This window comes from Haliaeetus albicilla, chromosome 18, assembly GCF_947461875.1.
Source record: "Haliaeetus albicilla chromosome 18, bHalAlb1.1, whole genome shotgun sequence".
NCBI lineage: Eukaryota > Metazoa > Chordata > Aves > Accipitriformes > Accipitridae > Haliaeetus > Haliaeetus albicilla.
The window spans coordinates 30,963,962-30,980,993 of record NC_091500.1 but is presented as its reverse complement, the minus strand read 5'-3'; the positions used below and the strand labels follow the sequence as shown (position 1 = coordinate 30,980,993).

Here is a 17,032-nt window from a genome sequence, read left to right as displayed (position 1 = left end):
ACTGGTGAAAAAAAACAAGGTTCCTTTTTCAATAAAGTTGGGAATTCCAGGAAAACACAATGCATGAAGAATTTAAAAAAAAAAACAAAACTAAACAATGCATACTACTAAACCATCTTTCTACCCCTGAACACTCAAAACAAAATTACTGACCTGAAAAAAAAGAAAGGAAAACAAACAAACAAAAAAGCTGCATACAAGCGTTACTTTCTACCACACAGGCTGCTGAACCTTGACTGGTCCTGAAGCTCTTACCTCAGGCAGACAGCTCTTCCCAAAGGGCTGAGCCAGCTCAAAAGCTGCAAAGGACTCAAGCAAGAGCTGAGCACCAACACCAGAGAAACCCAGGAGCACAAGGAGCTCCCTCAGCAGAGGCTGTGGCTCAAATACCCCGAGGCTCCGCCCACCACCCTTAGCACAATCACCTGGGAAAGGGGAAGGGCAAACCACCAGCAGTTATAAAGTCAGCTGGAGGAGCAGCAGCACTGCTCTCACCTGCCTTAAATTTACAGCAAATGAGACCCTGAACAGAGAAAGTAACCCCCCCCAGGAAATGACACTACTTGCTCCTGCACTACAGCTACACCTATTGCATCGGCAATGTGACCAGGTAGGGAATGAAACTTAATTTTTCTGGGGTGTAGATAGAAAACGATAGATGTCTTTCTAAACTAGGTAAGAAACTAGCTCATTAAGTGCAATAACAATGTAGTTATTAAAATCACATCAGTCACCGGCGAGGTCAGCAGACGCAATGGTAAGTTGGCGGCTAAGCGCTAGATTGAGGCGGACCGGGAGGTTCCCGAGGCCCAGGAGCCCCGGGGAAGAGCAGAGGGACAGCGCAGAGCCGGCAGCTCTCGTGAGAGAGGCTGACGCGGCTTGGGCATTGCCAGGGGCAACCGCGGAAGATTTAAAGGGCCCTGAGGAGCGCCAGCGACCGGGAGCGTGGCAAGCAGGGCGTGTCGTGTCAGAAAGGGCATGGCGTGGCAGTTCGTGCGGGTAGGGCGCAGCCCCCGCCCCCCCTTCCCAGCTCGAGAAGGCTACTGAAGCGGTGGGCATCGGCCTCAGAAGGAGACGCCGGTATGGCTGCCACTCAGCTGAAAGCCATTGCTAGGAAAAATGGAGAAAGAGAAATTAAAATGCAACTGGGTACAAGAAACGTGGGAAAGCAGTAAAAAATAGGGAGCCACAGAGAGGGAATCGTAGGAAAAAAAAAAAAATTATACATGAAGCGCTACGGGGCAGAGTTGGCAGAAGAGTAACAAGTTTTTGGGAGCCAGGTGGGCAGGTGGGCCGGTGGAGAGAGAGACGGAAGGAGGGACAGGCAGGGAGGCGAACAGAGATCTGGGGAAGGGTGGCAGAGATGGAGCGGGATGCACGCGACAGAATGCGCGACTCTCCGCAGCTCCCGGCGCCGGCGGGAGACCTTCACCGCCCCGATGCTTTTCTCTCTGCCTCGGCGGCAGGCGCCTCGACGCTCCTTTCCCGCGAGGCTTCCCGGTGGCTCGTGCGCGCGGCTGGCGCACTGTGTCTGGGATGGCTCGGAGGGATCCTTCCTTGCCGCGGGGGCTGGCTGTTCCTTGCTGGACGTGGCTGCCTGCGGGACCCCCTTGGATTCCCTCCTCGGACGGTTCACCTTCGTCAGCTCCCTCGGGTGGGCGTGCCTGGGCAGACCCTTCCCCAGCTCAAGGGAGGGATTCCAAAATAGGAACGGTGAGCTGGACGGAGGGGGACATAGAAATAAAACTTAAAAAGCAATAGGGTACAAGACAGATAGGAAAACATGAAGAAATAAAGGCAGGGAGATGGACTGGGGGATACATAGAAACAAACGAGAAAGCAGCGGGGTACGGGAAACAGGAAACAATTTGCAACCAGGGACAGGGAGGAAGATAGAGGGAGAAATAGGGAAAAAAAAAATTCAAAAAGCGACGGGGTACGATTCACATGGACGCAAATTAAAAAATAAGGCCGGGGAGCTGGAGAGAGACGTACCTATAAAGAAACTTTTAAAACCGACAGGGTAAAGGAAAGAGTGAGAAGAAATAAAGAAGAGGAAGAGGGAGCCAGATAGAGGGAGGCATAGGTAGAAATTTTGGCAAGAAATGAGGTAAAGAGCAGAGGGAATCTCCTGGTTTTGGCTAGAATAGAGATAATTTTCTTCCTAGTAGCCGGTATAGTGCTGTAGTTTGCATTTAACATGACACTAATGTTGATAAAAGACTGATGATTTAGTTGTCACTAGGCAGTGTTCATACTAAGTCAAGGATGTGTCAGCTTCTCCTACTGCCCTGGCAGTGGAGGCTGGGAGTGCAGACAGCTGAGCCAAAGGAGCCAAAGGGGTATTCCATACCATATGATGTCCCAGCCAGTATATCAACTGGGGAAGTTGACCTCTAACCCCTGGCCCCGAGCCATGAGACTGTGATCCCTGACACCGTGACCTTTGAGGCTGCGAACCCATGCTGTGACCTTTGACCCGATGGCCCTTTTCACCCGGTGACCCTTTGACCCCCAGCGGGTGACCTTTGACTTCTTGTCGGTGACCTTTGACCCTGGCAGTTGACCTTTTGACCCTCTGGTGTGGTAACCTTTGAACTTTTGACCCCAAAGACCTTTGCCCCCTACCCTGGTGCCCTTTGACCCCTGCCAGGTGATCTTTGACCCAATTACCTTTGGCCCCGACACCTTGGCCTTTGACCCCGACCCCTTGACCTTTGACCCCGACCCCTCGACCTTTGGCCCGTGACCTTTGACCCCCGACCCCTTGACCTTTGACCTCTGGCCCGTGACCTTTGACCCCCGACCCCGTGACCTTTGACCCCGGGCCCGTGACCTTTGACCTTTTGACCCGTGACCTTTGACCCCGACCCCTTGACCTTTGACCCCGAGACCTTTGACCTCTGGCCCGTGACCTTTGACCCCCGACCCCTTGACCTTTGGCCCACGACCCCTTGACCCCGACCCCTCGACCTTTGACCGCTGATCCCTGACCTTTGACCCCCTGCCCCTGTGCCCTTTGACCCTCCCCCGGTGACATTTCACCCCAGACCTCGGCCACCCCGACCCCGTGAGCTTTGACCTTTAACCCCCGCCCCGTGACCTTTGGCCCCCTGACCCCGTGAGCTTTGATCCGGACTTGGTGATCTGTGACCTTTGAGCTCGACCCTTGAACCTTTGAGCTTTTACCCCGACCCCGATGACCTTTGACCGTAACCCCATGGGCTCTGATCTTTGACCCTGTGACCTTTGATATTTCACCCCTGCCCCCGGTGACATTTGACCCCAGACCCCTGTGACCCCTGACCCCACGAGCTTTGACCCTGACTTGGTGACCCTTGACCCCCACCCCTGACCTTTGAGCTTGACCCTTCAACCTTTGCGCTTTTGCCCCCCTGACCCCGGCGACCTTTGACCCCGTGAGCTTTGACCTTAGTGACTTTAGACCCCTGACCCCATGAGCTTTGACCCCTGGGCCTGGTGACCTATGGCCTCCGAGCCCTTGCCTTTGACAGAGTTAAGCACAGCAGTACTGCACATTTTAAAGTTAAAGCACTGCCCTACTGCAACCTTGCCGTGGAAAATGGTTTCTGCCCTGGGAGTAAATTGTTTAACTTCATCTTATAGCTCTTTACTCCCAGAGACTGAGCCAGCGGCTAGTGCGGTTTTCTTTTAAATTTAACTTTTACAATACCAACTTCAAAGTTTTGTAATACATTTTTACAATCGCAACTTCAAAAGATGCACTAGGAAATGACGTCTGCTGTGATACTAAATTTTTTAAATTTTTTTAATTAAAAACTTCTTTACTTACACTCAGCAGCAGTGCCATATTCTATTCCTTTTTTTTTTAATATTTTATGTAATGTCAACGTTTTACAGAGCTTTTTCCACCATATCAGTCTTGTCCACGTTCCCCACTGCCCTTATGTCCGTCGCTACCCGTCCAGAAGTTTTACTGCCCGAGGTGACGTTACCTCCGCCATCCCTGTTCCCAAGCAAAAAACAAGTGAGCTCCACTCCTCTTCACACGCTGTCCACTTCCACACTTAGACATAAAAATTATAAATAGCATTAGGTCACCTCAATATTTTACAAACACACCATGGAATAATAAAGTTACACTCACCCACTTTACAACCCTGGCCTACTCCATGCTGGCCATCTAGTCCAGCTCCTCCCACCCTTCGCCCGCAAAATCCTCAACTGTCTTCCAAAGACCATCTGCAGACCAACCTAATTCCCTGCGCTCGGTGGCGATTACCAGGTTCCAGGGGAGCGCTCCACGGGAGCTCTGTTCCTGGCAGCCTTGAAAAAAAATCGCCCTGCCTGCCAGAACCCCGGCCCAAGCCTGACCCCCATCCAAACATTGGCCGTGACCACTGTCCCACAGAGCAGCCGGGACCGGAGGGGAAAAAAAAAAAAAAAAAAAAGCCACCCAGCGGGGTTTTTTTATTCTAATTGTATTTTATTTTTTCCTAATTGCCTAACAAACATCTCTACCTCCACCCTGCAAGAGACCACTAAAAAGCTAAACCACGTAACCCTACAACGTTACGCACATTCACAACACACCACTCATTCAGATCACACGCACACTAGCCCTCGCTCTCAACTAACCCATCCTGCCGCCAAAGGGTGTCAAGGGGCCATCGCCCCTTACCCGCAGCACCCGGGGCCTCAAAAAGCACCCTGCCTGCAAAAACCCTGGCCCCAGCCCAACCTCCCCACAAACTGCCCTTCCATTACAGCAACGCTTCAACACGCGCCATCTGCACCATACATAGATTTTCAACCTGACACTTAGCTTTCATAGTGGCACTTGTCACAGTCCAACCTCCGTAGCAGCCACATCGCCTAAACGCAAGGTTCCTTCAAACGCCTCGTGCCCCGTGATCACCTGCAAAACCAACGCACAAAACTCTTGAATACAAACTTCACCCTCGGCATAAAAAAATCCTCCACAGCTCCACACTCCTGCTTCGCACCTATTCCAGAAACAAAAACCTCAATGCCTTCACCATTTCTAGAAGCTTACCGCAAAGTGTCCACATAAACAAATATTAACACCCATGCCCACTTACTGCCTTGCTATATTCTACCTCACAATCCACTTGCAATCCACTCCCCTACTGACATGCAATGACTCAAAAATCATTTAACCCTCAATGCTGACAAACTAGGCACATCGACGTTTCACCCGTAGATTCTTATCGCTGTTCCACCTACCCCTGACTCTACATCCCCGGGCAGAGCAGCTCCAAGCCAAACACACCCGTGCACAAACACACGCAACACGGAACACTACCAACAAGGCGATTCAAAGAGAGAGAAAACTCTCGGCAAGAAGAATGACGACCCCCGGACGGGAGGCGCCATCCGGCAAATTGACCTACAGCGCCCAAAACCACAAAGCGAGGAGGCTCTACGACAGCCCCAAAGAAGAAGAGGCAAAAGTAAGGGCCCGTTACAAGATCAAGCCCGTCAAAACCAAGATGATGGATGCGCCAGAAGCCTGGCGTCGAGACCTAAGGATGTCAGGATGCGGGGAAGAAGTCCCAGTCCGAGAAAACGGACGGCTAGAGAGCAGAGCTGCCAAAGCAGCCCGGAAGAGCGCCGCAAAAGAGGACCGACCGGAACCCGCCGAGACAGATCCGCGCTTTAGAGCTCCGAGCGCAAGAAAAGGAGCACCCGACTGGCACAGTGCCGATGAGCAAGGGCATTCGAGACCCTAGGGACGGTGCCCGAAGCGCATGCCGCGCTCCCTGAGCGCAAAGACTGATGATGGCATTGAGACCCGAGGAAGATCGAAGGCGCGCAAGACAGACTACACAAACTACACACCACCACGGACACAGGCTGGAACTGCCCTGCCCGGCACACGCTGCTCTCGGGCTCAAAAGCAACCCGCTCCCTTCATCTGCCCAAACAGGACTGCTCCTGGACAGCCCTGCCCTCCTACTCTCACTTTAAAACCCCTCACGGCAATTCCCACCTGTGTCCCTTCCTCCCAGCCTCTCCCCAGCCCGGGTCCCTCAACTTAACTTTCAGAGGGCCGAGGGTACGAATCCATCCTCCGCAAAAATCACATGGGCTAACTGGGACGATCCGGCAGTCGCCAGGTTCCTCTTCGTCATCTGCGATGAAGACAAAAAAAAAAAAAAAAAAAAAAAAAAGGCAACAAAATCAGAAGAGGCAGTAAGTAACCCATCAGCCAACACCAACTACTTTCCCAACCCCCCACTTAATCACACACACCACAGCGTTATGCTTACCTGCTCATTCCAGACTCATACCCTGCGGCCATCAGCACTCACGGTACCCGAGACAGCAAGACGCACAAAATTAGCATAGCAGTCGTGAGACTCACCAGGCCCATTCTCCTCCTCCCTAATCCACAGCTCACCTCAAATGCTCATCCAAAGGTGGCCCTCACAGCGCCTGCAAAACAAAAGATAAATGCTTAACCAAGCAACCGTGTAATATTTGCTATTCAACACCAACTCAGCCCATAACCACCTCACCTTCTCAAACTCCTCATTGGCCCGCGGCATGGCTCCTCTGAGGCTGCATGCCCCACCTGCAAAAACCAAAACAGAAGACGCATGCTGAGAGGCCGCCCAAACCCTCAGCCTGCCCGGACCGATTCCCAACTCCCACTCCTTTACCTTGGCCGCTCGACCATCCCGCTCTGTCGTCAAGAGCTTGCCACGTCAAAGCATGCGTACTGCCTGCAAAAAACAAACAAGGGATGCTTCCAACTTTGCCAACAATGCGACACCTCCAAAGCAACGGTTCCTTGAACCCAGCAGTCACGGCTCACCTTGCCGAGACACCTCCAGTACTGATGGTCCGCTTTGCTCCTTGCTTCGCGCATTCAAAATAAAAGAAAAAAAAAAAGAAACCCTATCTGCTAGTCACAGAGCCACCAGCCGCATCTTCCCTCTTATTCCACTCACAGACCCACCTCCTTACGGCGCTCCGCTCCTCTCCTCCGTCGCTCTGTAGTACGCATCTTGTCCCTCTGCATCTGAAAAAAAACCATATTGAATGAGTCAGCCTGGATGCAGAGCAAGAGCTTAACAATTCCAGAGGTCTTGATTCCATCTAGGAAGACCATCCGGAGTCACACTACAGCCTGCCATGAAGGAAAAAAAAAAAAAAAAAAAAAAAAAAAAAAAAAAAAGGCCAAACTTTAAGCCCATCACATACAAGACTTAACACCTTAGAGATTCAAATCTGCTTCACTACCCCTCAACAGCCCCACCACACGGCTCAAATCATCTCCTAAAACACTGTCGGCACAGCTGTCCACACAGCCTGACTATGGCTACTCGATCGCAGATGAGTGTACAACCCTTGCCTAAATGATTTAGTCGTAGCAAGATTTCACCCAGAGACTCCTATCGCTGTTCCACCTACCCCCGACTCTACATCCCTGGGCAGAGCAGCTCCAAGCCAAACACATCCATGCACGCAACATACGCAACACAGAACGGTACAAACAAGGTGATTCAAAGAGAGAGAAAACTCTCAGCAAGAAGAATGACTCCCGGACGGCAGTCACCATCCGGCAAGATGACCTAGAGCGTCTGAAGCAATGAGCCTCTACAACGGCCTCAGAGAAGTGTTGTCAGAAGTCACAGCTTGTTACAAGATGGCACTATCAAAACCGAGACAGCAAATGCTTAACAAGCCTGTCCTCAAGACCTAGGAACACCAAGATGCAGGGAAAAAGTCCCAGTCGAAGAAAACACATGGCTAGAGAGAAGAGCCATCAAAGCAGCCTGGAAGAACATCTCAAAAGAGAACGGGTGTCCTGGGTTCAGCTAGGATAGAGTTAATTTTTACAGGAACCTGGGAGGTGGGGGGCATAGCCAGGGCAGCTGACCTGAACTGGCCAAGGAGCTATTCCATACCATGTGACATCATGCTCAGTATATAAAGGGGGAGCGGGCCGGGGGGTGGGCTCTTCTTTTCGGTGGGGGAAGTGGCAGAGCGTCGGGTCCCGGGTGGTGAGCAGTTGCACTGTGCATCACTCTTTTTGTATACCTTTTCATTAGTACCGTTGTTGTTGTTGCAATTTCTTTGTGTTGTTCCAGTAAACTGCCTTTATCTCAACCCTCGAGGTTCCAGGTTTGGTTTTTTTTTTTCTCTCCTCCGTCTTCCCCCCATCCCACCAGAGGGGGGCGGGAGGAGTGAGCGAGCGGCCGCGTGGTCCTTTGTTACCGGCTGGGCTGAAACCACGACAGTCCTTTTTTGGCGCCCAACGTGGGGCACGAAGGGTTGAGATAACGACAGATCTGGCCAGAGCGTGTTGAAACAAATTTGTCATACGCATTTCTTATACTAGATAAATAGATGTTAGTCACAATGTTGATTCAGCTGTTTACATGGTGGCGTTTTGTAAGTTCTTATATGCTTTATATATTGCCTGTAGTTGCGTATCTCATCTCTGGGAGAGTGATTGGGATTATCATTTTGCTGTACTGGGCAATGTCGACTTGTGAAATGATTACATCACTGGTCATGAGGTTAAGCTGTTATCTGTATGAGGCAGTGATATCATTTCCAGACTTTGGGCACTTTCTATCGGATTTTATTGGTAATTACACCCAACCCATGGGGAAGTCAGGGGGGGATACTTCCCCCCATCCGTTCCCCTCCCTTTTCTCTTTCCAACTAATTACAACAGTTTTCGAGAATTTTGAATATCCTTGGGATGCGCAAGCCTGTGTGCTGTTAGTGCTATGCCTCCTGACTATGTTTCAGGTCTTGTCTAGGGCTACAAAGAGGCTCTTTAAGAGTACCACCCAGAGATCTGTCCCAAAGCTGGATATTCATGGGTGACACGGCGTGTGGGAGGATGTGGGCAGGTATCTAGAGAACTTCTCACCTCCAGTGACTTGGAAGTTCACTCCCGAACAACTGCAGAACCCTCATGAAGTGATAGAATTTTTGAAAGGAAAATGCTGTGGCTATCCCAGAGACACACAACTCACTACACTGTGCTGGGCCCTGGCCGGTATCTACCAAACCCTGCTTGATACTATGCAGCACCCCCAGGGGGAAAAGGGGGAAAAGATGGAAAACAAGACAACATGCACCGTGGCTGCCCCAACCCCGACAACATGCACCGTGGCTGCCCCAACCCCGACAACATGCACCGTGGCTGCCCCAACCCCGACAACATGCACCGTGGCCGCCCCTACCAGGACAACAGGTACCATGGCTGCCCCTACCCCGGTGACAGATACTGCCACTAAACCAGAGAACCAACCTGTGCCAGTATCAGTTGCCCCTGTACAGAAAAAGAAACACACAAAGAAATCAGTTCGCTCAGTGAGAGATGAAGATGAACCAGGGTCATCGCGAGAACAGGAGGAAGAGGCAGAACCTGAAATAATTACCCGATCTCTATCCCTGAGTGAGTTGCGTGACATGCGAAAAGATTTTAGCCGCCACCCAGGTGAGCACGTTGTTACCTGGCTGCTCCGATGCTGGGATAATGGGACTAGTAGTGTGGAATTAGAGGGTAAGGAAGCCAAGCAGTTGGGATCTCTGTCTAGAGAAGGGGGTATCGACAAGGCGATTGGGAGAAAAACACAAGTCCTCAGCCTCTGGAGGCGACTTCTGTTAGGTGTAAAGGAAAGATACCCTTTCAGGGATGAAGTTACATGTCACCAAGGCAAGTGGACCACCATGGAGAGAGGTATCCAGTACCTGAGGGAATTAGCCGTGCTGGAGGTGATTTATAATGATCCAGAAAATGCGCAGTCACCCACAGATCCAGATGAAGTCCAATGCACACAACCGATGTGGCGGAAGTTTCTACGAAGTGCACCACCAACCTATGCCAACTCATTGGCAGTAATGTCCTAGAAAGAAGGCTATGGACAAACGGTGGATGAATTGGCTGTCCAACTCCGGCAATATGAAGGAAGTCTCTCTTCCTCCCTACGGGCCTGTGTCTCAGCTGTAGAGGAATTGTCCCGAGAGTTCCAGCAATTCAAAGTAGATATGTCCTCCTCCTCACCTGTACAGGCCCGCATTGCAGTTATTGGGAGTAAGCGTTCCTCTGCCCAAGAGAGAGGAGAGAGAAAGTACACACGACGGGCTAACCTGTGGTTTTACCTGCGTGACCATGGAGAGGACATGAGGAAATGGGATGGAAAACCTACCTCAGTCTTGGATTCACGGGTACGGGAGTTGCGAGAAAAAGCAACCAGAAAAGAAGATTCTTCTTGGAAAACTGCTGCTCCAGTTTCCCGTGAACAGTCCCCCGGGCGCAGTAGATGGGCCGATCTCATTTCTGATCCTCTTGAAGGGACTTCTGATTCACATGTGCAAAAAGTGGGTAACAGATATTCTAACCAGGATTAGAGGGGCCCTGCCTCCAGCCAGGTGGAGGAGAGGGACAACCGAGTCTACTGGACAGTGTGGATTCGATGGCCTGGCACGTCAGACCCACAGGAATATAAGGCTCTAGTAGACACTGGTGCACAATGTACCCTAATGCCATCAAGTTATAAAGGGGCAGAACCCATCTGTATCTCTGGTGTGACAGGGGGATCCCAAGAGCTAACCGTATTGGAAGCCGAAATGAGTCTAACCGGGAATGAGTGGCATAAACACCCCATTGCAACTGGCCCAGAGGCCCCGTGCATCCTTGGTATAGGTTATCTCAGAAGGGGGTATTTCAGGGACCCAAAAGGGTACCGTTGGGCCTTTGGTATAGCTGCATTGGAGACGGAGGAGATTGAACAGCTGTCTGCCCTGCCTGGTCTCTCCCAGGACCCTTCGGTTGTGGGGTTGCTGAAGGTTGAAGAACAACAGGTGCCAATTGCTACCACGACGGTGCACCGGCGGCAATATCGCACCAACCGAGACTCCCTGATCCCCATCCATAAGCTGATTTGCCAACTGGAGAGCCAAGGAGTGATCAGCAAGACTCACTCACCCTTTAATAGTCCCATATGGCCCGTGCGGAAATCTAATGGGGATTGGAGACTAACAGTAGATTATCGTGGGCTGAATGAAGTCACGCCACCGCTGAGCGCTGCTGTGCCAGATATGTTAGAGCTTCAATATGAACTGGAATCAAAGACAGCTAAGTGGTATGCCACAATTGACATTGCTAATGCATTTTTCTCCATTCCTTTGGCAGCGGAGTGCAGGCCACAGTTTGCTTTCACTTGGAGGGGTGTCCAGTACACCTGGAATCGACTGCCCCAGGGGTGGAAACACAGCCCCACTATTTGCCATGGACTGATCCAGACTGCACTAGAAAAAGGTGAAGCTCCAGAGCACCTGCAATATATTGATGACATCATCATATGGGGCAGCACGGCAGAAGAAGTTTTTGAGAAAGGGAAGAAAATAATCCAAATCCTTTTGAAGGCTGGCTTTGCCATAAAAGAAAGTAAGGTCAAGGGACCTGCGCAGGAAATCCAGTTCTTAGGAGTAAAATGGCAAGACGGGCGTCGTCAGATCCCTGCGGACGTGATCAACAAAATAGCAGCTATGTCCTCACCGACTAATAAAAAGGAAACACAGGCTTTCTTAGGTGTTGTGGGCTTTTGGAGAATGCATATTCCAAATTACAGTCAAATTGTAAGTCCTCTCTACCAAGTTACCCGGACGAAGAACGATTTTAAATGGGGGCCTGAGCAACGACAAGCCTTTGAACAAATTAAGCGGGAGATTGTTCATGCAGTAGCTCTTGGGCCAGTCCGGACAGGACCAGATGTTAAAAATGTGCTCTACACTGCAGCTGGGGAGAATGGCCCTACCTGGAGCCTTTGGCAGAAAGCACCTGGAGAGACCCGAGGCCGACCCCTGGGGTTTTGGAGTCGGGGATATCGAGGATCCGAGGCTCGCTATACTCCAACTGAAAAAGAGATATTGGCAGCATATGAAGGAGTTCGAGCCGCTTCAGAAGTGGTTGGTACTGAAACACAGCTCTTCTTAGCACCCCGACTGCCAGTGCTGGGCTGGATGTTCAAAGGGAAAGTTTCCTCTACACATCACGCGACTGATGCCACGTGGAGTAAGTGGATTGCACTGATCACACAACGGGCTCGCATAGGAAACCCCAGTCGCCCAGGAATTTTAGAAGTGATCACGGACTGGCCAGAAAACAAAGACTTTGGAATGTTGCCAGAGGAGGAGGTGACACGGGCTGAAGAGGCCCCGCTGTATAATAAACTGCCAGAAAATGAGAGGCAATATGCCCTGTTCACTGATGGGTCCTGTCGCATCGTAGGAAAACATCGGAGGTGGAAGGCTGCTGTATGGAGTCCTACACGACTAGTTGCAGAAACTGCTGAAGGAGAAGGTGAATCGAGTCAGTTTGCGGAGGTGAAAGCCATCCAGCTAGCATTAGATATTGCTGAAAGAGAAAAGTGGCCAGTGCTCTATCTCTATACTGACTCATGGATGGTGGCAAATGCCCTATGGGGGTGGCTACAGCAATGGAAGAAGGGCAACTGGCAACGCAGAGGTAAACCCATTTGGGCTGCCGCACTGTGGCAAGATATCGCTGTTCGGATAGAGAAGCTAGTGGTAAAAGTACGTCATGTAGATGCTCATGTACCCAAGAGTCGGGCCACTGAAGAACATCAAAACAATCAGCAGGCAGATCAGGCCGCCAAGATTGAAGTGTCTCAGGTGGACCTGGACTGGCAACGTAGGGGTGAGCTATTTATGGCTCGGTGGGCCCACGATACCTCAGGCCATCAGGGGAGAGATGCAACATATAGATGGGCTCGAGATCGAGGGGTGGACTTGACCATGGACACTATCGCACAGGTCATCCACGAATGTGAAACATGTGCCGCAATTAAGCAAGCCAAGCGGCAAAAACCCCTGTCGCATGGGGGGCGATGGCTGAAATATAAACAGTGGGAGGCCTGGCAGATTGACTATATCACACTCCCACGAACACGCCAAGGCAAGTGCCATGTGCTTACAATGGTGGAAGCAACCACTGGATGGCTGGAAACATACCCTGTGTCCCATGCCACTGCCCAGAACACTATTCTGGGCCTTGAAGAGAATATTTTATGGCAACACGGCACCCCAGAAAGAATCGAGTCGGACAACGGGACTCAATTCCGAAACAACCTCGTAGATACCTGGGCCAAAGAACACGGCATTGAGTGGGTATATCACATCCCTTATCACGCACCGGCCTCCGGAAAAATCGAACGATACAACGGACTGCTGAAAACTACATTGAGAGCGATGGGGGGTGGGACTTTCAAACATTGGGATACACATTTAACAAAAGCCACCTGGTTAGTTAATACTAGAGGATCCGCCAATCGGGCTGGCCCCGCCCAACCAAGACTTCCACATACTGTAGAAGGCGATAAAGTCCCTGTAGTGCGCATGAGGAGTATGTTAGGAAAGACAGTCTGGGTTAGTCCTCCCTCAAGCAGAGGCAAACCCATTCAAGGGGTTGTTTTTGCTCAGGGACCTGGGTACACCTGGTGGGTGATGCAGAAGGATGGGGAAGTTCGATGTGTACCTCAGGGAGATTTGATTTTGGGAGAGAATAGCCAGTGAATTGGGCTGTATGATACCTAACTGCTAAATACCCTGCCAATGCATGTCATTGTATCTATAGTGTCTATATGCCATATCAAGGGTATTACTGTAAGAATTACCCAAATGACTGCGGGATGGACTTTGAAACTAAGCCAAGTACAACAGCGACAGAACTTGAACTGACACCCAGCAATTTCCTCAAGATCAACATCCTCGACCTGCAGAACAAGGGCGTGAGTTGCACCAAATGTACTAGCCACAAGTTCCAGAGGCAGCATACAACAACCCACCATCTCACACCATCTCTCTTATCCTGAAGAACTGTTACAACAGATGGAGCCCCAAAGTCATGGACTAAATAAAATCAATGGACACATTAGAGGAATAGCCCATACGCTAAAGGAATACCATTCGCGTGTGTGTGTGTGTGTGCGGGGGGACGACAGGGACGGACGCAAGTCCATATACTTATATATATAAGACAAGGAAGTGGTAGTGGTCGATTGGAAAATGTAAGATCTGGGCATGATGTAGATGGTATAGAATAAGGGGTGGATAATGTCCTGGGTTCAGCTGGGATAGAGTTAATTTTTACAGGAACCTGGGAGGTGGGGGGCATAGCCGGGGCAGCTGACCTGAACTGGCCAAGGAGCTATTCCATACCATGTGACATCATGCTCAGTATATAAAGGGGGAGCGGGCCGGGGGGGTGGGCTCTTCTTTTCGGTGGGGGAAGTGGCAGAGCGTCGGGTCCCGGGTGGTGAGCAGTTGCACTGTGCATCACTCTTTTTGTATACTTTTTCATTAGTACCGTTGTTGTTGTTGCAATTTCTTTGTGTTGTTCCAGTAAACTGCCTTTATCTCAACCCTCGAGGTTCCAGGTTTGGTTTTTTTTTTCTCTCCTCCGTCTTCCCCCCATCCCACCGGAGGGGGGCGGGAGGAGTGAGCGAGTGGCCGTGTGGTCCTTTGTTACCGGCTGGGCTGAAACCACGACAACGGGCCAGAACAACGCTGACACCAATCCACACTTTAGAGCTCTGACCGCAAGAAAAGAAGCACCTGATTGGTACCATGCCAACAAGTACGGGCATTCGAGACCCTAGGAACACTGCCCAAAGTACACGCCGTGGCTCCCTGAGCACACAGAGCGGCAAGTACATCGAGACCCAAGGAAGGTCTAAGATGCAGAAGACAGGCTACGCTAAACTACGCATCACCACAGAGAGAAGCTGGAACTGCCCTGCCCGGCACACGCTGGTCTCGTGCTCAACAGCAACCTGCTCCCTTCCCGTGCCTAAAGGGCACTGCTCCTGGACAGCCCTCTCTCCTACACTAACCTTAAAACCCCTCCCAGCAATTCCCAACTTTGTGCCTCCCTCCCAGCCTCTCCACAGGCCTGGTGCCTCAACTTAACTTTCAGAGGGCCGAGGGGCCGAATCCATCCTCAGCAAAACCCACACAAGGTAAACCAGGATGGTCCTCCAGGCATACTTCTTCGTCATCTGCAATAAAAAGAAAAAAAAAAAGACCAAACAAACAACAACACAACCAGAGACGAGAGTAAGCATCACATTGGACAACGCCAGTTACTTTCTCCAGTCCCCACTTAATCACGCACACCACGGTGTTACACTTACCTGCACATTCCAGAGTCACACCCTGCAGCCATCATCGCTCATCATACCTAACATACACCAAGTTAGCATGGCGCTCATGAGAAGTCACCGGCCTCGCGCTCCTCCTCCCTAATCCACAGCTCACCTCAAACGCTCATCCAATTCCAAAGGTAGCCCACACAGCACCTGCAAAAGAAAAGGTAAATGTTGAACTAGCCAGCCACTTAGCTATTCAACACCGAGACGGCCAACAACCACCTCACCTTCTCAGACTGCTCATCAGTCTGTGGCTTCACCCCTCTGAGGCTGCGCGTGCCACCTGCAAAAACCAAAGCAGAAGACGCATGCTGAGAGGCCGCCCAAAACCTCAGCCTGCCCAGACCGATTCCCATCTCCCACTCCTTTACCTCAGCCACTCACGCGCCCCGCCTCTGCCATTGACGGCTTGCCACATCAAGGCCTGCGTACCGCCTGCAAAGCGCAAATGAAGAGGGATGCTTCCAACTCTGCTAACAATACAACACCACCAAAGAAATGATTGCTTCAACCCATTACTCACGGCTCACCTTGCCCGAGTCACCTCCGGTACCGATGGCCCGCTTCGCTCCTTGCTTCGCACCTTCAAAATAAAAGAAAAAAAGAACCCTATCAGCTAGTCACAGAGCCACCGGCCGCATCTTCCCTCTGATTCCACTCACAGACCCACCTCCTTACGGCGCTCCGCTCCCCTCCTCCGTCACTCTGGGGCACGCATCTCGTCTCTCCGCATCTGAATAAAACCCCATATTAAACGAGTCAGCCTGGATGCAGAGCAAGAGCCTAACAACTCCAGAGATCTTGATTCCACCTAGGAATACCAGTACTCCAGCTACAACCAGCCATTCTAAAAGAAAAAACAAACAAAAAACCCAGGGCCAAACTTTAAGCCCATCACATGCAAGCCTCAACACCTTAGAGACTCAAATCCACTTCACCACCCCTCAACAGCCTCTGCCACAAGCCTACAATCATTTCCGTAAAGAAATCTCAACGTTGCTGTCCACACAGCCCACGAATGCCTGCTCGATCCCACATGACTGTACAGCCCTTGCCTAAACAATTAAGGCCAATCAACATTTCACCCATAGACGCTTATCTCTGTTCCACCTACCCCTGACTCTACAGCCCCGGGCAGAGCAGCTCCAAGCCAAACACACCTGTGCACAGACCAACACAAGACAGAACAGTACAGACAAGGTGATTCAGAGAGAAAACTCTCGGCAAGAAGAATGACTCCCGGATGGGAGGGGCCATCTGGCAAGACGACCTACAGCGTCCAAAACACTGAGGCAAGGAGGCTGTACGGCAGACCCCAAGGAGTCCAACGTAACAGCCTGTTACAAGACAGTACGGTCAAAACGAGATGATGGATGCGCCAGAAGCCTGTCATCAAGACCCAGGAACATCAAGATGCGGGGAAGAACTCCCAGTCTGAGAAAACTGCCAAAGCAGCCCGAAAGAACGCCACAAAAAGAACCGACCGCAACCTGCCGAGACCCACCCATGCTTTAGAGCTCCGAGCGCAAGAAAAGAAGCGCCCGATTGGCACCGGGCCGATGAGTAAGAGCATTCCAGACCCTAGGGACGGCGCCTAAAGCGCATGCCACGCTCCCCCGGCGCAAAGCGCAACGAGGACGTCGAGACCCGAGGAAGGTCTAAGCGCACAAGACAGACTACACAAACTACACGCCACCGCGGACACGGGCTGGAACTGCCCTGCCCGGCACACACTGGTCTCGTGCTGAAAAGCAACTCGCTCCCTTCGCCTGCGCAAAGGCGACTGCTTTGGGGCAGCCCTCTCTCCTGCGCTAACTTTAAAACACCTC

General features: G+C 51.3%; 1 long non-coding RNA gene across 1 annotated transcript; it reads right to left on the bottom strand.

Annotated features, from left to right (window-relative positions):
- Window positions 1-6,666: 6,666 nt before the first annotated feature.
- LOC104314736 (uncharacterized) lies at window positions 6,667-16,478 on the bottom strand. Its single transcript, XR_011328706.1, has 3 exons — window positions 15,874-16,478; window positions 15,734-15,786; window positions 6,667-6,731 (listed from the first exon to the last, which is right to left on the bottom strand). It is a non-coding gene; the product is annotated as an uncharacterized lncRNA (long non-coding RNA).
- Between the last annotated feature and the right edge of the window lie 554 nt (window positions 16,479-17,032).